This window comes from Scyliorhinus torazame, chromosome 23 (genome assembly GCF_047496885.1).
Source record: "Scyliorhinus torazame isolate Kashiwa2021f chromosome 23, sScyTor2.1, whole genome shotgun sequence".
Lineage (NCBI taxonomy): Eukaryota > Metazoa > Chordata > Chondrichthyes > Carcharhiniformes > Scyliorhinidae > Scyliorhinus > Scyliorhinus torazame.
In genome coordinates, this window is record NC_092729.1 from 34,358,330 (window position 1) to 34,381,665 (window position 23,336).

Genomic DNA, 23,336 nt, shown 5'->3' on the forward strand with positions numbered 1-23,336 from the left:
GGGAGCACTGACAGTGCTGGTTGTGTGGTGGGAGCACTGACAGTGCTGGCTGTGTGGGGGAGCACTGACAGTGCTAGCTCTGTGGCAGAGCACAGTCAGTGCTGGCTGTGTGGGGGGCACTAACAGTGCTGGCTGTGTGGGGGGAACACTGACAGTGCTGGCTGAGTGGTGGGAGCAATGACAGTGCTGGCTGTGTGGTGGGAGCACAGACAGTGCTCGCTGTGTGGTTGGAGCACTGACAGTGCTGGCTGTGTGGTGGGAGCACTGACCGTGCTGGCTGTGTGGGGGGAGAACTGACAGTGCTGGCTGTGTGGGGGTAGCATGACAGTGCTGGCTGTGTGGGGGGAGCACTGTCAGTGCTGGCTGTGTTGGGGAGCACTGACAGCGCTGGCTGTGTGGGGGAGCAGTGACAGTGCTGGCTTTGTGGGGGAGGACTGACAGTGCTGGCTGTGTGGTGGGACCACTGACAGTGCTGGCTGTGTGGGGGAGCACTGGCAGTGCTGGCTGTGTGGTGGGAGCAGTGACAGTGCTGGCTGTGTGGCGGGAGCACTGACAGTGCTGGCTGTGTGGGGGAGCACTGACAGTGCTGGTTGTGTGGTGGGAGCACTGACAGTGCTGGCTCTGTGGGGGAGCACTGACAGTGCTAGCTCTGTGGCAGAGCACAGTCAGTGCTGGCTGTGTGGGGGGCACTAACAGTGCTGGCTGTGTGGGGGAGCACTGACAGTGCTGTCTGTGTTGGTGAGCACTGACAGTGCTGGCTGTGTGGTGGGAGCACTGACAGTGCTGGCTGTGTGTGTGGGAGCACTGACAGTGCTGGCAGGGTGGGGGAAGCACTGACAGTGCTGGCTGTGTGGTGGGAGCTCTGGCAGTGCTTGCTCTGTGGGGGAGTAGTGACAGTGCTGGCTGTGTGGTGGGAGCACTGGCAGTGCTGGTTGTGTGTGGGGAGACCTGACAGTGCTGGCTGTGTGGGGAGCACTGACAGTGCTGGCTGTGTAGGGGGAGCACTGACAGTGCTAACTGTGCGGGGGGAGCACTGTAAGTGCTAGCTGTGTGGGGAGCACTGACAGTGCTGGCTGTGCGGTGGGAGCACTGACAGTGCTGGCTGTGTGGGGGAGCACTGAGAGTGCTTGATGTGTGGGGGAGCACTGACAGTGCTGACTGTGTGGGGGGAGCACTAAGAGTGCTGGCTGTGTGGGGGAGCACTGACAGTGCTGGCTGTGTGGGGGGATCACTGATAGTGCTGGATGTGTGGGGAGCACTGACAGTGTTGGCTGTGTGGGGGAAGCACTGACAGTGCTGGCTGTGTGGTGGGAGCACTGACAGTGCTGGCTGTGTGTGTGGGAGCACTGACAGTGCTGGCTGTGTGTGTGGGAGCACTGACAGTGCTGGCTGTGTGCGAGGAGGATGACAGTGCTGGCTGTGTGGTGGGAGCACTGACAGTGCTGGCTGTGTGGGGGTGCATTGACAGTGCTGGCTGTATCTGGGGAGCACTGACAGTGCTGGCTGTGTGTGGGGTGCACTGACAGTGCTGCCTGTGTTGGGGAGCACTGGCAGTGCTGGTTGTGTGGTGGGAGCACTGACAGTGCTGGCTGTGTGGGGGAGCACTGCCAGTGCTAGCTCTGTGGGAGAGCACTGGCAGTGCTGTGTGGGGAGCACACGCAGCGCTGGCTGTGTGTGGAGAACTGGCAGTGCTGGCTGTGTGGTGGGAGCACTGGCAATGCTGGCTGTGGGGAGCAGTGATAGTGCTGGCTGTGTGGGGTGGGGGCACTGACAGTGCTGGCTGTGTGGTGGGAGCGCTGACAGTGCTGGCTGTGTGGGGGAGCACTGACAGTGCTGGCTGTGTGGGGGAGCACTGACAGTGCTGGCTGTGTGGTGGGAGCACAGGCAGTGCTGGCTGTGTGTGGGAGCACTGACAGTGCTGGCTGTGTGGGTAGGAGCACTGACAGTGCTGGCTGTGTGGGTGGAGCACTGACAGTGCTGGTTGTGTGGTGGGAGCACTGACAGTGCTGTCTCTGTGGGGGAGCACTGACAGTGCTATCTCTGTGGGAGAGCACTGGCAGTGCTGGCTGTGTGGGGAGCACTCGCAGTGCTGGCTGTGGGTGGAGAACTGGCAGTGCTGGCTGTGTGGGAGCACTGATAGTGCTGGCTGTGTCGGGGGAGCACTGACAGTGCTGCCTGTGTGGGGAGGGGGCACTGACAGTGCTGGCTGTGTGGTGGGAGCACTGACAGTGCTGGCTGTGTGGTGGGAGCACTGGCAGTGCTGGGTTGTGTGGGGGGAGCACTGGCAGTGCTTGCTGTGTTGGGTGGGAGCACTGACAGTGCTGGCTGTGTGGTGGGAGCACTGAGAGTGCTGGCTGTGTGGGGGAGCACTGACAGTGCTGGCTGTGTGGTGGGAGCATTGACAGTGCTGGCTGTGTGGGGGGAGCACTGACAGTGCTGGCTGTGTGGGGGAGCACTGACAGCGCTGGCTGTGTGGGGGAGCAGTGACAGTGCTGGCTGTGTGGGGGGAGGACTGACAGTGCTGGCTGTGTGGTGAGAGCACAGACAGTGCTGGCTGTGTGGGGGAGCACTGATAGTGCTGGCTGTATGGGGGAGCACTGACAGTGCTGGCAGTGTGGGGGAAGACTGACAGTGCTGGTTGTGTGGCGGGAGCACTGACAGTGCTGGCTGTGTGGGGGAGCTCTGACAGTGCTAGCTCTGTGGGAGAGCACAGTCAGTGCTGGCTGTGTGTGGTGCACTGACAGTGCTGGCTGTGTGGGGAAGCACTGACAGTGCTGTCTGTGTTGGGGAGCACTGACAGTGCTGTCTGTGTGGGGCAGCACTGTCAGTGCTGGCTGTGTGGTGGGAGTACTGACAGTGCTGGCTGTGTGTGTGGGAGCACTGACAGTTCTGGCAGTGTGGGAGAAGCACTGACAGTGCTGGCTGTGTGGTGGGAGCACTGACAGCGCTGGCTGTGTGTGGGAGCAGTGACAGTGCTGGCTGTGTGGGGGGAGCACTGACAGTGCTGGCTGTGTGGGGGGAGCACTGACAGTGCTGGATGTGTGGGGGAGCACTGACAGCGCTGGCTGTGTGGGGAGCAGTGGCAGTGCTGGCTGTGTGGGGGAGGACTGACAGTGCTTGCTGTGTGGTGGGAGCACTGACAGTGCTGGCTGTGTGGGGGAGCACTGACAGTGCTGGCTGTATGGGGGGAGCACTGACAGTGCTGGCAGTGTGGGGGAGCACTGACAGTGCTGGTTGTGTGGTGGGAGCACTGACAGTGCTGGCTGTGTGGGGGAGCACTGACAGTGCTAGCTTTGTGGGAGAGCACAGTCAGTGCTGGCTGTGTGTGGTGCACTGACAGTGCTGGCTGTGTGGGGAAGCACTGACAGTGCTGTCTGTGTTGGGGAGCACTGATAGTGCTGTCTGTGTGGGGCAGCACTGTCAGTGCTGGCTGTGTGGTGGGAGCACTGACAGTGCTGGCTGTGTGTGTGGGAGCACTGACAGTGCTGGCAGTGTGGGGGAAGCACTGACAGTGCTGGCTGTGTGGTGGGAGCTCTGACAGTGCTTGCTCTGTGGGGGAGATGCTGGTTGTGTGGTGGGAGCACTGACAGAGCTGGCTGTGTGGTAGGAGCACTGGCAGTGCTGGCTGTGTGGGGGGTGCACTGACAGTGCTTGCTGTGTTGGGGGGAGCACTGACAGTGCTGGCTTTGTGGGGGAGCACTGATAGTGCTGGCTGTGTGGGTGGAGCACTGACAGTGCTGGCTGTGTGGGGGAGCACTGACAGTGCTGGTTGTGTGGTGGGAGCACTGACAGTGCCGGTTGTGTGGTGGGAGCACTGACAGTGCTAGCTCTGTGGGAGAGCACTGGCAGTGCTGGCTGTGTGGGGAGCTCTCGCAGTGCTGGCTGTGGGTGGAGAACTGGCAGTGCTGGATGTGGGGGAGCACTGATAGTGCTGGCTGTGTGGGATGGGGGCACTGAGAGAGCTGGCAGTGTGGTGGGAGCACTGGCAGTGCTGGCTGTGTGGGGGGAGCACTGACAGTGCTTGCTGTGTTGGGTGGGAGCACTGACAGTGCTGGCTGTGTGGGGGAGCACTGACAGTGCTGGCTGTGTGGGGAGCAATGACAGTGCTGGCTGTGTGGGGAGCACTGACAGTGCTGGCTGTGTGGGGGGAGCACTGACAGTGCTGGCTGTGTGGGGGAGCACTGACAGTGCTGGCTGTGTGGTGGGAGCACTGACAGTGCTGGCTCTGTGGTGGGAGCACTGACAGAATTGGCTGTGTGGTGGGAGCACTGACAGTGCTGGCTGTGTGGGGGAGAATGACAGTGCTGGCTGTGTGGTGGGAGCACAGGCAGTGCTGGCCGTGTGGGGGAGCATTGACAGTGCTGGCTGTATGGGGGAGCACTGACAGTGCTGGCTGTGTGGGGGAGGACTGACAGTGCTGGCTGTGTTGTGGGAGCACTGGCAGTGCTGGTTGTGTTGTGGGAGCACTGCCAGTGCTGGCTGTGTGGGTGAAGCACTGGCAGTGCTGGCTGTGTGGGGGAGGACTGACAGTGCTGGCTGTGTTGTGGGAGCACTGGCAGTGCTGGTTGTGTGGGGGAGCACTGACAGTGCTGGCTGTGTGGGGTCGGAGCACTGACAGTGCTGGCTGTGTGGGGAGCACTGACAGTGCTGGCTGTGTGGGGGGAGCACTTACAGTGCTGGCTGTGTGGGGCGAGCAGTGACAGTGCTGGTTGTGTGGAGGAAGCACTGACACTGCTGGCTGTGTGGGGGAAGCACTGAGAGTGCTGGCTGCGTGGGGGAGCACTGACAGTGTTGGCTGTGTGGTGGGAGCACTGACAGTGCTGGCTGTGTGGGGCGAGCACTGACAGCGCTGGATGTGTCGTATGAGCACTGTCAGTGCTGGCTGTGTGGTGGGAGCACTGACAGTGCTGGTTGTGTGGTGGGAGCACTGACAGTGCTAGCTCTGTGGGAGAGCACTGGCAGTGCTGGCTGTGTGGGGAGCACTCGCAGTGCTGGCTGTGGGTGTTGAACTGGCAGTCCTGGCTGTGGGGGAGCACTGATAGTGCTGGCTGTGTGGGGTGGGGGCACTGACAGTGCTGGCTGTGTGGTGGGAGCACTGAGAGAGCTGGCAGTGTGGTGGGAGCACTGGCACTGCTGGCTGTGTGGGGGGAGCACTGACAGTGCTTGCTGTGTTGGGTGGGAGAACTGACAGTGCTGGCTGTGTGGGGAGCACTGGCAGTGCTGGCTGTGTGGGAAGCAATGACAGTGCTGGCTGTGTGGGGAGCACTGACAGTGCTGGCTGTGTGGGGGAGCACTGACAGTGCTGGCTGTGTGGGGGAGCACTGACAGTGCTGGCTGTGTGGTGGGAGCACTGACAGTGCTGGCTCTGTGTTGGGAGCACTGACAGTGCTGGCTGTGTGGTGGGAGCACTGACATTGCTGGCTGTGAGGGTGGAGCACTGACAGTGCTGGCTGTGTGGGGGGAGCACTGACAGTGCTGGCTGTATGGAGAGAGCACTGACAGTGCTGGCTGTGTGGTATGAGCACTGACAGTGCTGGCTGTGAGGGTGGAGCACTTACAGTGCTGGCTGTATGGTGAGAGCACTGCCAGTGCTGGCTGTGTGGAGGGTCACTGACAGTGCTGGCTGTGTGGGGAGCACTGACAGTACTAGCTGTGTGGGAGGAGCACTGTCAGTGCTGGCTGTGTGGGGAGCACTGACAGCGCTGGCTGTGTGGGGAGCACTGACAGTGCTGGCTGTGTGGGGAGCACTGACAGTGCTAGCTGTGTGGGAGGAGCACTGACAGTGCTGGCTGTGTGGGGGAGCACTGACAGTGCTGGCTGTGTGGGGCGAGGAAGACAGTGCTGGCTGTGTGGTGGGAGCACAGGCAGTGCTGGCCGTGTGGGGGAGCATTGACAGTGCTGGCTGTATGGGGGAGTACTGACAGTGCTGGCTGTGTGCGGGGTGCACTGACAGTGCTGGTTCTGCGGGGGAGCACTGCCAGTGCTGGATGTGTGGGGGAGCACTGGCAGTGCTGGCTGTGTGGGTGAAGCACTGGCAGTGCTGGCTGTGTGGTGGGAGCACTGGCAGTGCTGGTTGTGTGGAGGAGCACTGACAGTGCTGGCTGTGTGGGGTAGGAGCACTGACAGTGCTGGCTGTGTGGGGGGAGCACTGACAGTGCTGGCTGTGTGGGGAGCACTGCCAGTGCTTGCTGTGTGGGGGGAGCACTTACAGTGCTGGCTGTGTGGGGGGAGCACTGACAGTGCTGGCTGTGTTGTGGGAGCACTGGCAGTGCTGGTTGTGTGGGGGAGCACTGACAGTGCTGGCTGTGTGGGGTCGGAGCACTGACAGTGCTGGCTGTGTGGGGAGCACTGACAGTGCTGGCTGTGTGGGGGGAGCACTTACAGTGCTGGCTGTGTGGGGCGAGCACTGACAGTGCTGGTTGTGTGGAGGAAGCACTGACACTGCTTGCTGCGTGGGGGAAGCACTGAGAGTGCTGGCTGCGTGGGGGAGCACTGACAGTGTTGGCTGTGTCGTATGAGCACTGTCAGTGCTGGCTGTGTGGTGGGAGCACTGACAGTGCTGGCTGTCTTGTGAGAGCACTGGCAGTGCTGGCTGTGTCGGGGAGCATTGACAGTGCTGGCTGCATGGGGGGAGCACAGAAAGTGCTGGCTGTGTGGGGGGTGCACTGACAGTGCTGGCTGTGTGGGGGAGCACTGGATGTGCTGGCTGTGTGGTGGGAGCACGGACAGTGCTGGCTGTGTGGTGGGAGCACCGACAGTGCTGGTTGTGTGGTGGGAGCACTGACACTGCTGGCTGTGTGGGGTCGGAGCACTGACAGTGCTGGCTGTGTGGGGAGCACTGACAGTGCTGGCTGTGTGGGGGGATGCACTTACAGTGCTGGCTGTGTGGGGCGAGCACTGACAGTGCTGGTTGTGTGGAGGAAGCACTGACACTGCTGGCTGTGTGGGGGAAGCACTGAGAGTGCTGGCTGCGTGGGGGAGCACTGACAGTGTTGGCTGTGTGGTGGGAGCACTGACAGTGCTGGCTGTGTGGGGCGAGCACTGACAGCGCTGGCTGTGTCGTATGAGCACTGTCAGTGCTGGCTGTGTGGTGGGAGCACTGACAGTGCTGGTTGTGTGGTGGGAGCACTGACAGTGCTAGCTCTGTGGGAGAGCACTGGCAGTGCTGGCTGTGTGGGGAGCACTCGCAGTGCTGGCTGTGGGTGGAGAACTGGCAGTCCTGGCTGTGGGGGAGCACTGATAGTGCTGGCTGTGTGGGGTGGGGGCACTGACAGTGCTGGCTGTGTGCTGGGAGCACTGAGAGAGCTGGCAGTGTGGTGGGAGCACTGACAGTGCTGGCTGTGTGGGGGGAGCACTGACAGTGCTGGCTGTGTGGGGAGCACTGCCAGTGCTTGCTGTGTGGGGGGAGCACTTACAGTGCTGGCTGTGTGGGGGGAGCACTGACAGTGCTGGCTGTGTTGTGGGAGCACTGGCAGTGCTGGTTGTGTGGGGGAGCACTGACAGTGCTGGCTGTGTGGGGTCGGAGCACTGACAGTGCTGGCTGTGTGGGGAGCACTGACAGTGCTGGCTGTGTGGGGGGAGCACTTACAGTGCTGGCTGTGTGGGGCGAGCACTGACAGTGCTGGTTGTGTGGAGGAAGCACTGACACTGCTTGCTGCGTGGGGGAAGCACTGAGAGTGCTGGCTGCGTGGGGGAGCACTGACAGTGTTGGCTGTGTCGTATGAGCACTGTCAGTGCTGGCTGTGTGGTGGGAGCACTGACAGTGCTGGCTGTCTTGTGAGAGCACTGGCAGTGCTGGCTGTGTCGGGGAGCATTGACAGTGCTGGCTGCATGGGGGGAGCACAGAAAGTGCTGGCTGTGTGGGGGGTGCACTGACAGTGCTGGCTGTGTGGGGGAGCACTGGCAGTGCTCGCTGTGTGGTGGGAGCACGGACAGTGCTGGCTGTGTGGTGGGAGCACCGACAGTGCTGGTTGTGTGGTGGGAGCACTGACACTGCTGGCTGTGTGGGGTCGGAGCACTGACAGTGCTGGCTGTGTGGGGAGCACTGACAGTGCTGGCTGTGTGGGGGGATGCACTTACAGTGCTGGCTGTGTGGGGCGAGCACTGACAGTGCTGGTTGTGTGGAGGAAGCACTGACACTGCTGGCTGTGTGGGGGAAGCACTGAGAGTGCTGGCTGCGTGGGGGAGCACTGACAGTGTTGGCTGTGTGGTGGGAGCACTGACAGTGCTGGCTGTGTGGGGCGAGCACTGACAGCGCTGGCTGTGTCGTATGAGCACTGTCAGTGCTGGCTGTGTGGTGGGAGCACTGACAGTGCTGGTTGTGTGGTGGGAGCACTGACAGTGCTAGCTCTGTGGGAGAGCACTGGCAGTGCTGGCTGTGTGGGGAGCACTCGCAGTGCTGGCTGTGGGTGGAGAACTGGCAGTCCTGGCTGTGGGGGAGCACTGATAGTGCTGGCTGTGTGGGGTGGGGGCACTGACAGTGCTGGCTGTGTGCTGGGAGCACTGAGAGAGCTGGCAGTGTGGTGGGAGCACTGACAGTGCTGGCTGTGTGGGGGGAGCACTGACAGTGCTGGCTGTGTGGGGAGCACTGCCAGTGCTTGCTGTGTGGGGGGAGCACTTACAGTGCTGGCTGTGTGGGGGGAGCACTGACAGTGCTGGCTGTGTTGTGGGAGCACTGGCAGTGCTGGTTGTGTGGGGGAGCACTGACAGTGCTGGCTGTGTGGGGTCGGAGCACTGACAGTGCTGGCTGTGTGGGGAGCACTGACAGTGCTGGCTGTGTGGGGGGAGCACTTACAGTGCTGGCTGTGTGGGGCGAGCACTGACAGTGCTGGTTGTGTGGAGGAAGCACTGACACTGCTTGCTGCGTGGGGGAAGCACTGAGAGTGCTGGCTGCGTGGGGGAGCACTGACAGTGTTGGCTGTGTCGTATGAGCACTGTCAGTGCTGGCTGTGTGGTGGGAGCACTGACAGTGCTGGCTGTCTTGTGAGAGCACTGGCAGTGCTGGCTGTGTCGGGGAGCATTGACAGTGCTGGCTGCATGGGGGGAGCACAGAAAGTGCTGGCTGTGTGGGGGGTGCACTGACAGTGCTGGCTGTGTGGGGGAGCACTGGCAGTGCTCGCTGTGTGGTGGGAGCACGGACAGTGCTGGCTGTGTGGTGGGAGCACCGACAGTGCTGGTTGTGTGGTGGGAGCACTGACACTGCTGGCTGTGTGGGGTCGGAGCACTGACAGTGCTGGCTGTGTGGGGAGCACTGACAGTGCTGGCTGTGTGGGGGGATGCACTTACAGTGCTGGCTGTGTGGGGCGAGCACTGACAGTGCTGGTTGTGTGGAGGAAGCACTGACACTGCTGGCTGTGTGGGGGAAGCACTGAGAGTGCTGGCTGCGTGGGGGAGCACTGACAGTGTTGGCTGTGTGGTGGGAGCACTGACAGTGCTGGCTGTGTGGGGCGAGCACTGACAGCGCTGGCTGTGTCGTATGAGCACTGTCAGTGCTGGCTGTGTGGTGGGAGCACTGACAGTGCTGGTTGTGTGGTGGGAGCACTGACAGTGCTAGCTCTGTGGGAGAGCACTGGCAGTGCTGGCTGTGTGGGGAGCACTCGCAGTGCTGGCTGTGGGTGGAGAACTGGCAGTCCTGGCTGTGGGGGAGCACTGATAGTGCTGGCTGTGTGGGGTGGGGGCACTGACAGTGCTGGCTGTGTGCTGGGAGCACTGAGAGAGCTGGCAGTGTGGTGGGAGCACTGGCAGGGCTGGCTGTGTGTGGGGGAGCACTGACAGTGCTGGCTGTGTGTGGGAGCACTGACAGTGCTGGCTGTGTGGTGGGAGCTCTGACAGTGCTGGCTGTGTGGGAGCACTGACAGTGCTGGCTGTGTAGAGCACTGAGAGTGCTGGCTGTGTGGGGGAGCATTGCCAGTGCTGGCTGTGTGGGGGAGCACTGACAGTGCTGGCTGTGTGGGGGGATCACTGATAGTGCTGGCTTTGTGGGGAGCACTGAAAGTGCTGGCTGTGTGGTGGGAGCACTGACAGTGCGGTCTGTGAGGGTGGAGCACTGACAGTGCTGGCTGTGAGGGTGGAGCACTGACAGTGCTGGCTGTATGGTGAGAGCACTGACAGTTCTGGCTGTGTGGGGGGTCACTGACAGTGCTGGCTGTGTGGGGAGCACTGACAGTGCTAGCTGTGTGGGAGGAGCACTGACAGTGCTGGCAGTGTGGGGAGCACTGACAGCGCTGGCTGTGTGGGGAGCACTGACAGTGCTGGCTGTGTGGGGGGAGGATGACAGTGCTGGCTGTGTGGTGGGAGCACTGGCAGTGCTGGCCGTGTGGGGGAGCATTGACAGTGCTGGCTGTATGGGGGAGCACGGACAGTGCTGGCTGTGTGGGGGGTGCACTGACAGTGCTGGTTCTGCGGGGGAGCACTGCCAGTGCTGGCTGTGTGGGGCGAGGATGACAGTGCTGGCTGTGTGGTGGGAGCACAGGCAGTGCTTGCTCTGTGGGGGAGTAGTGACAGTGCTGGCTGTGTGGTGGGAGCACTGACAGTGCTGGCTGTGTGTGGGGGAGCACTGACAGTGCTGGCTGTGTGTGGGAGCACTGACAGTGCTGGCTGTGTGGTGGGAGCTCTGACAGTGCTGGCTGTGTGGGAGCACTGACAGTGCTGGCTGTGTAGTGCACTGACAGTGCTGGCTGTGCGGTGGGAGCACTGACAGTGCTGGCAGTATGGGGGGAGCACTGAGAGTGCTGGCTGTGTGGGGGAGCATTGCCAGTGCTGGCTGTGTGGGGGAGCACTGACAGTGCTGGCTGTGTGGGGGGGATCACTGATAGTGCTGGCTTTGTGGGGAGCACTGAAAGTGCTGGCTGTGTGGTGGGAGCACTGACAGTGCGGTCTGTGAGGGTGGAGCACTGACAGTGCTGGCTGTGAGGGTGGAGCACTGACAGTGCTGGCTGTATGGTGAGAGCACTGACAGTTCTGGCTGTGTGGGGGGTCACTGACAGTGCTGGCTGTGTGGGGAGCACTGACAGTGCTAGCTGTGTGGGAGGAGCACTGACAGTGCTGGCAGTGTGGGGAGCACTGACAGCGCTGGCTGTGTGGGGAGCACTGACAGTGCTGGCTGTGTGGGGGGAGGATGGCAGTGCTGGCTGTGTGGTGGGAGCACTGGCAGTGCTGGCCGTGTGGGGGAGCATTGACAGTGCTGGCTGTATGGGGGAGCACGGACAGTGCTGGCTGTGTGGGGGGTGCACTGACAGTGCTGGTTCTGCGGGGGAGCACTGCCAGTGCTGGCTGTGTGGGGCGAGGATGACAGTGCTGGCTGTGTGGTGGGAGCACAGGCAGTGCTGGCCGTGTGGGGGAGCATTGACAGTGCTGGCTGTATGGGGGAGTACTGACAGTGCTGGCTGTGTGCGGGGTGCACTGACAGTGCTGGTTCTGCGGGGGAGCACTGCCAGTGCTGGATGTGTGGGGGAGCACTGGCAGTGCTGGCTGTGTGGGTGAAGCACTGGCAGTGCTGGCTGTGTGGTGGGAGCACTGGCAGTGCTGGTTGTGTGGAGGAGCACTGACAGTGCTGGCTGTGTGGGGTAGGAGCACTGACAGTGCTGGCTGTGTGGGGGGAGCACTGACAGTGCTGGCTGTGTGGGGAGCACTGCCAGTGCTTGCTGTGTGGGGGGAGCACTTACAGTGCTGGCTGTGTGGGGGGAGCACTGACAGTGCTGGCTGTGTTGTGGGAGCACTGGCAGTGCTGGTTGTGTGGGGGAGCACTGACAGTGCTGGCTGTGTGGGGTCGGAGCACTGACAGTGCTGGCTGTGTGGGGAGCACTGACAGTGCTGGCTGTGTGGGGGGAGCACTTACAGTGCTGGCTGTGTGGGGCGAGCACTGTCAGTGCTGGTTGTGTGGAGGAAGCACTGACACTGCTTGCTGCGTGGGGGAAGCACTGAGAGTGCTGGCTGCGTGGGGGAGCACTGACAGTGTTGGCTGTGTCGTATGAGCACTGTCAGTGCTGGCTGTGTGGTGGGAGCACTGACAGTGCTGGCTGTGTGGTGGGAGCACTGACAGTGCTGGCTGTCTTGTGAGAGCACTGGCAGTGCTGGCTGTGTCGGGGAGCATTGACAGTGCTGGCTGCATGGGGGGAGCACAGAAAGTGCTGGCTGTGTGGGGGGTGCACTGACAGTGCTGGCTGTGTGGGGGAGCACTGGCAGTGCTGGCTGTGTGGTGGGAGCACGGACAGTGCTGGCTGTGTGGTGGGAGCACCGACAGTGCTGGTTGTGTGGTGGGAGCACTGACACTGCTGGCTGTGTGGGGTCGGAGCACTGACAGTGCTGGCTGTGTGGGGAGCACTGACAGTGCTGGCTGTGTGGGGGGAGCACTTACAGTGCTGGCTGTGTGGGGCGAGCACTGACAGTGCTGGTTGTGTGGAGGAAGCACTGACACTGCTGGCTGTGTGGGGGAAGCACTGAGAGTGCTGGCTGCGTGGGGGAGCACTGACAGTTTTGGCTGTGTGGTGGGAGCACTGACAGTGCTGGCTGTGTGGGGCGAGCACTGACAGCGCTGGCTGTGTCGTATGAGCACTGTCAGTGCTGGCTGTGTGGTGGGAGCACTGACAGTGCTGGTTGTGTGGTGGGAGCACTGACAGTGCTAGCTCTGTGGGAGAGCACTGGCAGTGCTGGCTGTGTGGGAAGCAATGACAGTGCTGGCTGTGTGGGGAGCACTGACAGTGCTGGCTGTGTGGGGGAGCACTGACAGTGCTGGCTGTGTGGGGAGCACTGACAGTGCTGGCTGTGTGGTGGGAGCACTGACAGTGCTGGCTCTGTGTTGGGAGCACTGACAGTGCTGGCTGTGTGGTGGGAGCACTGACATTGCTGGCTGTGAGGGTGGAGCACTGACAGTGCTGGATGTGTGGGGGGAGCACTGACAGTGCTGGCTGTATGGAGAGAGCACTGACAGTGCTGGCTGTGTGGTATGAGCACTGACAGTGCTGGCTGTGAGGGTGGAGCACTTACAGTGCTGGCTGTATGGTGAGAGCACTGCCAGTGCTGGCTGTGTGGAGGGTCACTGACAGTGCTGGCTGTGTGGGGAGCACTGACAGTACTAGCTGTGTGGGAGGAGCACTGACAGTGCTGGCTGTGTGGGGAGCACTGACAGTGCTGGCTGTGTGGGGAGCACTGACAGTGCTAGCTGTGTGGGAGGAGCACTGACAGTGCTGGCTGTGTGGGGGAGCACTGACAGTGCTGGCTGTGTGGGGCGAGGATGACAGTGCTGGCTGTGTGGGGAGCACTGCCAGTGCTCGCTGTGTGGGGGGAGCACTTACAGTGCTGGCTGTGTGGGGGGAGCACTGACAGTGCTGGCTGTGTTGTGGGAGCACTGGCTGTGCTGGTTGTGTGGGGGAGCACTGACAGTGCTGGCTGTGTGGGGTCGGAGCACTGACAGTGCTGGCTGTGTGGGGAGCACTGACAGTGCTGGCTGTGTGGGGGGAGCACTTACAGTGCTGGCTGTGTGGGGCGAGCACTGACAGTGATGGTTGTGTGGAGGAAGCACTGACACTGCTTGCTGCGTGGGGGAAGCACTGAGAGTGCTGGCTGCGTGGGGGAGCACTGACAGTGTTGGCTGTTTCGTATGAGCACTGTCAGTGCTGGCTGTGTGGTGGGAGCACTGACAGTGCTGGCTGTGTGGTGGGAGCACTGACAGTGCTGGCTGTCTTGTGAGAGCACTGGCAGTGCTGGCTGTGTCGGGGAGCATTGACAGTGCTGGCTGCATGGGGGAGCACAGACAGTGCTGGCTGTGTGGGGGGTGCACTGACAGTGCTGGCTGTGTGGGGGAGCACTGGCAGTGCTGGCTGTGTGGTGGGAGCACGGACAGTGCTGGCTGTGTGGTTGGAGCACCGACAGTGCTGGTTGTGTGGTGGGAGCACTGACACTGCTGGCTGTGTGGGGGAAGCACTGAGAGTGCTGGCTCCGTGGGGGAGCACTGACAGTGTTGGCTGTGTGGTGGGAGCACTGACAGTGTTTGCACTGTGGGGGAGCACTGACAGTGCTGGCTGTGTGGTGGGAGCACTGACAGTGCTGGCTGTGTGGGGAGCACTGACAGTGCTGGCTGTGTGGGGGGAGCACTGACAGTGCTGTCTGTGCGGGGGGAGCACTGACAGTGCTGGCTGTGTGGGGGGAGCACTGACAGTGCTGGCTGTGTGGTGGGAGCACTGACAGTGCTGGCTGTGTGGGGGGAGCACTGACAGTGCTGGCTGTGTGGGGGTAGCACTGACAGCGCTGGCTGTGTGTGGGAGCAGTGACAGTGCTGGCTGTGTGGGGGGAGGACTGACAGTGCTGGCTGTGTGGCGGGAGCACTGACAGTGCTGGCAGTGTGTGGGAGCACTGACAGTGCTGGCTGTATGGGGGGAGCACTGACAGTGCTGGCTGTGTGGGGGGAGCACTGACAGTGCTGGCTGTGTGGGGGAGCACTGACAGTGCTGGTTGTGTGGTTGGAGCACTGACAGTGCTGGCTGTGTGGGGGGCACTGACAGTTCTGGCTGTGTGGGGGAGCACTGACAGTGCTGTCTGTGTGGGGGAGCACTGTCAGTGCTGGCTGTGTCGTGGGAGCACTGACAGTGCTGGCTGTGTGTGTGGGAGCACTGACAGTGCTGGCAGTGTGGGGGTAGCACTGACAGTGCTGGCTGTGTGGTGGGAGCTCTGACAGTGCTTGCTCTGTGGGGGAGTAGTGACAGTGCTGGCTGTGTGGTGGGAGCACTGACAGTGCTGGCTGTGTGTGGGGGAGCACTGACAGTGCTGGCTGTGTGTGGGAGCACTGACAGTGCTGGCTGTGTGGTGGGAGCTCTGACAGTGCTGGCTGTGTGGGAGCACTGACAGTGCTGGCTTTGTAGTGCACTGACAGTGCTGGCTGTGCGGTGGGAGCACTGACAGTGCTGGCAGTATGGGGGGAGCACTGAGAGTGCTGGCTGTGTGGGGGAGCATTGCCAGTGCTGGCTGTGTGGGGGAGCACTGACAGTGCTGGCTGTGTGGGGGGATCACTGATAGTGCTGGCTTTGTGGGGAGCACTGAAAGTGCTGGCTGTGTGGTGGGAGCACTGACAGTGCGGTCTGTGAGGGTGGAGCACTGACAGTGCTGGCTGTGAGGGTGGAGCACTGACAGTGCTGGCTGTATGGTGAGAGCACTGACAGTTCTGGCTGTGTGGGGGGTCACTGACAGTGCTGGCTGTGTGGGGAGCACTGACAGTGCTAGCTGTGTGGGAGAAGCACTGACAGTGCTGGCAGTGTGGGGAGCACTGACAGCGCTGGCTGTGTGGGGAGCACTGACAGTGCTGGCTGTGTGGGGGGAGGATGACAGTGCTGGCTGTGTGGTGGGAGCACTGGCAGTGCTGGCCGTGTGGGGGAGCATTGACAGTGCTGGCTGTATGGGGGAGCACGGACAGTGCTGGCTGTGTGGGGGGTGCACTGACAGTGCTGGTTCTGCGGGGGAGCACTGCCAGTGCTGGCTGTGTGGGGAGCACTGGCACTTCTGGCTGTGTGGGTGAAGCACTGGCAGTGCTGGCTGTGTGGTGGGAGCACTGGCAGTGCTGGATGTGTGGAGGAGCACTGACAGTGCTGGCTGTGTGGGGTAGGAGCACTGACAGTGCTGGCTGTGTGGGGGAGCACTGACAGTGCTTGCTGTGTGGGGAGCACTGACAGTGCTGGCTGTGTGGGGGGAGCACTTACAGTACTGGCTGTGTGGGGGGAGCACTGACAGTGCTGGTTGTGTGGAGGAAGAACTGACACTGCTGGCTGTGTGGGGGAAGCACTGAAAGTGCTGGCTGCGTGGGGGAGCACTGACAGTTTTGGCTGTGTGGTGGGAGCACTGACAGTGCTGGCTGTGTGGGGCGAGCACTGACAGTGCTAGCTGTGTCGTGTGAGCACTGTCAGTGCTGGCTGTGTGGTGGGAGCACTGACAGTGCTGGTTGTGTGGTGGGAGCACTGACAGTGCTGGCTGTGTGGTGGGAGCACTGGCAGTGCTGGCTGTGTCGGGGAGCATTGACAGTGCTGGCTGTTTGGGGGGAGCACTGACAGTGCTGGCTGTGTGGGTGGTGCACTGACAGTGCTGGCTGTGTGGGGAGCACAGGCAGTGCTGGCTGAGTGGTGGGAGCACTGACAGTGCTGGCTGTGTGGTGGCAGCACTGACAATGCTGGCTGTGTGGGGGAGCACTGACAGTCCTGGCTACGTGGGGGAGCACTGACAGTGTTGGCTGTGTGGAGGGAGCACTGATAGTGTTGGCTCTGTGGGGAGCACTGACAGCGCTGGCTGTGTGGTGGGAGCACTGACAGTGCTGTCTGTGTGGTGGGAGCACTGGCAGTGCTGGCTGTATGGTGAGAGCACTGACAGTGCTGGCTGTGTGGGGGGTCACTGACAGTGCTGGCTCTGTGGGGAGCACTGACAGTGCTAGCTGTGTGGGAGGAGCACTGCCAGTGCTGGCTGTGTTGGGAGCACTGACAGCGCTGGCTGTGTGGGGGAGCACTGACAGTGCTGGCTGTGTGGGGAGCACTGACAGTGCTAGCTGTGTGGGAGGAGCACTGACAGTGCTGGCTGTGTGGGGGAGCACTGACAGTGCTGGATGTGTGGGGGGAGGATGACAGTGCTGGCTGTGTGGTGGGAGCACAGGCAGTGCTGGCCGTGTGGGGGAGCATTGACAGTGCTGGCTGTATGGGGGAGCACTGACAGTGCTGGCTATGTGGGGGGTGCACTGACAGTGCTGGTTCTGCGGGGGAGCACTGCCAGTGCTGGCTGTGTGGGGAGCAATGGCAGTGCTGGCTGTGTGGGTGAAGCACTGGCAGTGCTGGCTGTGTGGGGGAGCACTGACAGTGCTGGCTGTGTGGGGTCGGAGCACTGACAGTGCTGGCTGTGTGGGGAGCACTGACAGTGCTGGCGGTGTGGGGGGAGCACTTACAGTGCTGGCTGTGTGGGGTGAGCACTGACAGTGCTGGTTGTGTGGAGGAAGAACTGACACTGCTGGCTGTGTGGGGGAAGCACTGAAAGTGCTGGCTGCGTGGGGGAGCACTGACAGTTTTGGCTGTGTGGTGGGAGCACTGAGAGTGCTGGCTGTGTGGGGCGAGCACTGACAGTGCTAGCTGTGTCGTGTGAGCACTGTCAGTGCTGGCTGTGTGGTGGGAGCACTGACAGTGCTGGTTGTGTGGTGGGAGCACTGACAGTGCTGGCTGTGTGGTGGGAGCACTGGCAGTGCTGGCTGTGTCGGGGAGCATTGACAGTGCTGGCTGTTTGGGGGGAGCACTGACAGTGCTGGCTGTGTGGGTGGTGCACTGACAGTGCTGGCTGTGTGGGGAGCACAGGCAGTGCTGGCTGAGTGGTGGGAGCACTGACAGTGCTGGCTGTGTGGTGGCAGCACTGACAATGCTGGCTGTGTGGGGGAGCACTGACAGTGCTGGCAACGTGGGGGAGCACTGACAGTGTTGGCTGTGTGGAGGGAGCACTGATAGTGTTGGCTCTGTGGGGAGCACTGACAGCGCTGGCTGTGTGGTGGGAGCACTGACAGTGCTGTCTGTGTGGTGGGAGCACTGGCAGTGCTGGCTGTATGGTGAGAGCACTGACAGTGCTGGCTGTGTGGGGGGTCACTGACAGTGCTGGCTCTGTGGGGAGCACTGACAGTGCTCGCTGTGTGGGAGGAGCACTGCCAGTGCTGGCTGTGTTGGGAGCACTGACAGCGCTGGCTGTGTGGGGGAGCACTGACAGTGCTGGCTGTGTGGGGAGCACTGACAGTGCTAGCTGTGTGGGAGGAGCACTGACAGTGCTGGCTGTGTGGGGGAGCACTGACAGTGCTGGATGTGTGGGGGGAGGATGACAGTGCTGGCTGTGTGGTGGGAGCACAGGCAGTGCTGGCCGTGTGGGGGAGCATTGACAGTGCTGGCTGTATGGGGGAGCACTGACAGTGCTGGCTATGTGGGGGGTGCACTGACAGTGCTGGTTCTGCGGGGGAGCACTGCCAGTGCTGGCTGTGTGGGGAGCAATGGCAGTGCTGGCTGTGTCGGTGAAGCACTGGCAGTGCTGGCTGTGTGGGGGAGCACTGACAGTGCTGGCTGTGTGGGGTCGGAGCACTGACAGTGCTGGCTGTGTGGGGAGCACTGACAGTGCTGGCGGTGTGGGGGGAGCACTTACAGTGCTGGCTGTGTGGGGTGAGCACTGACAGTGCTGGTTGTGTGGAGGAAGCACTGACACTGCTGGCTGTGTGGGGGAAGCACTGAGAGTGCTGGCTGCGTGGGGGAGCACTGACAGTGTTGGCTGTGTGGTGGGAGCACTGACAGTGCTGGCTGTGTGGGGCGAGCACTGAAAGTGCTGGCTGTGTCGTATGAGCACTGTCAGTGCTGGCTGTGTGGAGGGAGCACTGACAGTGCTGGTTGTGTGTTGGGAGCCTGACAGTGCTAGCTCTGTGGGAGAGCACTGGCAGTGCTGGCTGTGTGGGGAGCACTCGCAGTGCTGGCTGTGGGTGGAGAACTGGCAGTGCTGGCTGTGGGGGAGCACTGATAGTGCTGGCTGTGTGGGGTGGGGGCACTGACAGTGCTGGCTGTGTGGTGGGAGCACTGACAGAGCTGGCAGTGTGGTGGGAGCACTGGCAGTGCTGGCTGTGTGGGGGAGCACTGACAGTGCTGGCTGTGTGGTGGGAGCACTGACAGTGCTGGCTCTGTGTTGGGAGGACTGACAGTGCTGGCTGTGTGGTGGGAGCACTGACAGTGCTGGCTGTGAGGGTGGAGCACTGACAGTGCTGGCTGTATGGTGAGAGCACTGACAGTGCTGGCTGTGTGGTGTGAGCACTGACAGTGCTGGCTGTGAGGGTGGAGCACTGACAGTGCTGGCTGTATGGTGAGAGCACTGACAGTGCTGGCTGTGTGGGGGGTCACTGAAAGTGCTGGCTGTGTGGGGAGCACAGACAGTGCTGGCCGTGTGGTGGAGCATTGACAGTGCTAGCTGTGTGGGCGGAGCACTGACAGTGCTGGCTGTGTGGGGGAGCACTGACAGTGCTGGATGTGTGGGGGGAGGATGACAGTGCTGGCTGTGTGGTGGGAGCACTGGCAGTGCTGGCCGTGTGGGGGAGCATTGACAGTGCTGGATGTATGGGGGAGCACGGACAGTGCTGGCTGTGTGGGCGGTGCACTGACAGTGCTGGTTCTGCGGGGGAGCACTGCCAGTGCTGGCTGTGTGAGGAGCACTGGCACTTCTGGCTGTGTGGGTGAAGCACTGGCAGTGCTGGCTGTGTGGTGGGAGCACTGGCAGTGCTGGATGTGTGGAGGAGCACTGACAGTGCTGGCTGTGTGGGGAGCACTGACAGTGCTGGCTGTGTGGGGGGAGCACTGACAGTGCTGGCTGTGTGGGGGAGCACTGACAGTGCTGGATGTGTGGGGGGAGGATGACAGTGCTGGCTGTGTGGTGGGAGCACAGGCAGTGCTGGCCGTGTGGGGGAGCATTGACAGTGCTGGCTGTATGGGGGAGCACTGACAGTGCTGGCTGTGTGGGGGGTGCACTGACAGTGCTGGTTCTGCGGGGGAGCACTGCCAGTGCTGGCTGTGTGGGGAGCAATGGCAGTGCTGGCTGTGTGGGTGAAGCACTGGCAGTGCTGGCTGTGTGGGGGAGCACTGACAGTGCTGGCTGTGTGGGGTCGGAGCACTGACAGTGCTGGCTGTGTGGGGAGCACTGACAGTGCTGACTGTGTGGGGGGAGCACTTACAGTGCTGGCTGTGTGGGGTGAGCACTGACAGTGCTGGTTGTGTGGAGGAAGCACTGACACTGCTGGCTGTGTGGGGGAAGCACTGAGAGTGCTGGCTGCGTGGGGGAGCACTGACAGTGTTGGCTGTGTGGTGGGAGCACTGACAGTGCTGGCTGTGTGGGGCGAGCACTGAAAGTGCTGGCTGTGTCGTATGAGCACTGTCAGTGCTGGCTGTGTGGAGGGAGCACTGACAGTGCTGGTTGTGTGTTGGGAGCACTGACAGTGCTAGCTCTGTGGGAGAGCACTGGCAGTGCTGGCTGTGTGGGGAGCACTCGCAGTGCTGGCTGTGGGTGGAGAACTGGCAGTGTTGGCTGTGGGGGAGCACTGATAGTGCTGGCTGTGTGGGGTGGGGGCACTGACAGTGCTGGCTGTGTGGTGGGAGCACTGACAGAGCTGGCAGTGTGGTGGGAGCACTGGCAGTGCTGGCTGTGTGGGGGAGCACTGACAGTGCTGGCTGTGTGGTGGGAGCACTGACAGTGCTGGCTCTGTGTTGGGAGGACTGACAGTGCTGGCTGTGTGGTGGGAGCACTGACAGTGCTGGCTGTGAGGGTGGAGCACTGACAGTGCTGGCTGTATGGTGAGAGCACTGACAGTGCTGGCTGTGTGGTGTGAGCACTGACAGTGCTGGCTGTGAGGGTGGAGCACTGACAGTGCTGGCTGTATGGTGAGAGCACTGACAGTGCTGGCTGTGTGGGGGGTCACTGACAGTGCTGGCTGTGTGGGGAGCACAGACAGTGCTGGCCGTGTGGTGGAGCATTGACAGTGCTAGCTGTGTGGGAGGAGCACTGACAGTGCTGGCTGTGTGGTGGGAACACTGGCAGTGCTGGCCGTGTGGGGGAGCATTGACAGTGCTGGCTGTATGGGGGAGCACGGACAGTGCTGGCTGTGTGGGCGGTGCACTGACAGTGCTGGTTCTGCGGGGGAGCACTGCCAGTGCTGGCTGTGTGGGGAGCACTGGCACTTCTGGCTGTGTGGGTGAAGCACTGGCAGTGCTGGCTGTGTGGTGGGAGCACTGGCAGTGCTGGATGTGTGGAGGAGCACTGACAGTGCTGGCTGTGTGGGGTAGGAGCACTGACAGTGCTGGCTGTGTGGGGGGAGCACTGACAGTGCTGGCTGTGTGGGGAGCACTGACAGTGCTGGCTGTGTGGGGGGAGCACTTACAGTGCTGGCTGTGTGGGGGGAGCACTGACAGTGCTGGTTGTGTGGAGGAAGAACTGACACTGCTGGCTGTGTGGGGGAAGTACTGAAAGTGCTGGCTGCGTGGGGTGGCACTGACAGTGTTGGCTGTGTGGTGGGAGCACTGACAGTGCTGGCTGTGTGGGGCGAGCACTGACAGTGCTAGCTGTGTCGTGTGAGCACTGTCAGAGCTGGCTGTGTGGTGGGAGCACTGACAGTGCTGGTTGTGTGGTGGGACCACTGACAGTGCTGGCTGTGTGGTGGGAGCACTGGCAGTGCTGGCTGTGTCGGGGAGCATTGACAGTGCTGGCTGTTTGGGGGGAGCACTGACAGTGCTGGCTGTGTGGGTGGTGCACTGACAGTGCTGGCTGTGTGGGGAGCACTGGCAGTGCTGGCTGAGTGGTGGGAGCACTGACAGTGCTGGTTGTGTGGTGGCAGCACTGACAATGCTGGCTGTGTGGGGGAGGACTGACAGTGCTGGCTACGTGGGGGAGCACTGACAGTGTTGGCTGTGTGGAGGGAGCACTGATAGTGTTGGCTCTGTGGGGAGCACTGACAGCGCTGGCTGTGTGGTGAGAGCACTGACAGTGCTGGCTGTGTGGGGGGTCACTGACAGTGCTGGCTCTGTGGGGAGCACTGACAGTGCTAGCTGTGTGGGAGGAGCACTGACAGTGCTGTATGTGTTGGGAGCACTGACAGCGCTGGCTGTGTGGGGGAGCACTGACAGTGCTGGCTGTGTGGGGAGCACTGACAGTGCTAGCTGTGTGGGAGGAGCACTGACAGTGCTGGCTGTGTGGGGGAGCACTGACAGTGCTGGATGTGTGGGGGGAGGATGACAGTGCTGGCTGTGTGGTGGGAGCACAGGCAGTGCTGGCCGTGTGGGGGAGCATTGACAGTGCTGGCTGTATGGGGGAGCACTGACAGTGCTGGCTGTGTGGGGAGCACTCGCAGTGCTGGCTGTGGGTGGAGAACTGGCAGTGCTGGCTGTGTTGTGGGAGCACTGGCAGGGCTGGTTGTGTGGGGAGCACTGACAGTGCTGGCTGTGTGGGGTCGGAGCACTGACAGTGCTGGCTGTGTGGGGAGCACTGACAGTGCTGGCTGTGTGGGGGGAGCACTTACAGTGCTGGCTGTGTGGGGTGAGCACTGACAGTGCTGGTTGTGTGGAGGAAGCACTGACACTGCTGGCTGTGTGGGGGAAGCACTGAGAGTGCTGGCTGCGTGGGGGAGCACTGACAGTGTTGGCTGTGTGGTGGGAGCACTGACAGTGCTGGCTGTGTGGGGCGAGCACTGAAAGTGCTGGCTGTGTCGTATGAGCACTGTCAGTGCCGGCTGTGTGGTGGGAGCACTGACAGTGCTGGTTGTGTGTTGGGAGCACTGACAGTGCTAGCTCTGTGGGAGAGCACTGGCAGTGCTGGCTGTGTGGGGAGCACTCGCAGTGCTGGCTGTGGGTGGAGAACTGGCAGTGCTGGCTGTGGGGGAGCACTGATAGTGCTGGCTGTGTGGGGTGGGGGCACTGACAGTGCTGGCTGTGTGGTGGGAGCACTGACAGAGCTGGCAGTGTGGTGGGAGCACTGGCAGTGCTGGCTGTGTGGTGGGAGCACTGACAGAGCTGGCAGTGTGGTGGGAGCACTGACAGTGCTGGCTCAGTGGGGGAGCACTGACAGTGCTGGCTGTGTGGTGGGAGCACTGACAGTGCTGGCTGTGTGGTGGGAGCACTGGCAGTGCTGGCTGTATGGTGAGAGCACTGACAGTGCTGGCTGTGTGGGGGGTCACTGACAGTGCTGGCTCTCTGGGAGCACTGACAGTGCTAGCTGTGTGGGAGGAGCACTGACAGTGCTGGCTGTGTTGGGAGCACTGACAGCGCTGGCAGTATGGGGGAGCACTGACAGTGCTGGCTGTGTGGGGAGCACTGACAGTGCTAGCTGTGTGGGAGGAGCACTGACAGTGCTGGCTGTGTGGGGGAGCACTGACAGTGCTGGATGTGTGGGGGGAGGATGACAGTGCTGGCTGTGTGGTGGGAGCACAGGCAGTGCTGGACGTGTGGGGGAGCATTGACAGTGCTGGCTGTTTGGGGGAGCACTGACAGTGCTGGCTGTGTGGGGGGTGCACTGACAGTGCTGGTTCTGCGGGGGAGCACTGCCAGTGCTGGCTGTGTGGGGAGCACTGGCAGTGCTGGCTGTGTGGGTGAAGCACTGGCAGTGCTGGCTGTGTGGGGGGAGCACTGACAGTGCTGGCTGTGTTGTGGGAGCACTGGCAGGGCTGGTTGTGTGGGGGAGCGCTGACAGTGCTGGCTGTGTGGGGTCGGAGCTCTGACAGTGCTGGCTGTGTGGGGAGCACTGACAGTGATGGCTGTGTGGGGGGAGCACTTACAGTGCTGGCTGTGTGGGGCGAGCACTGACAGTGCTGGTTGTGTGGAGGAAGCACT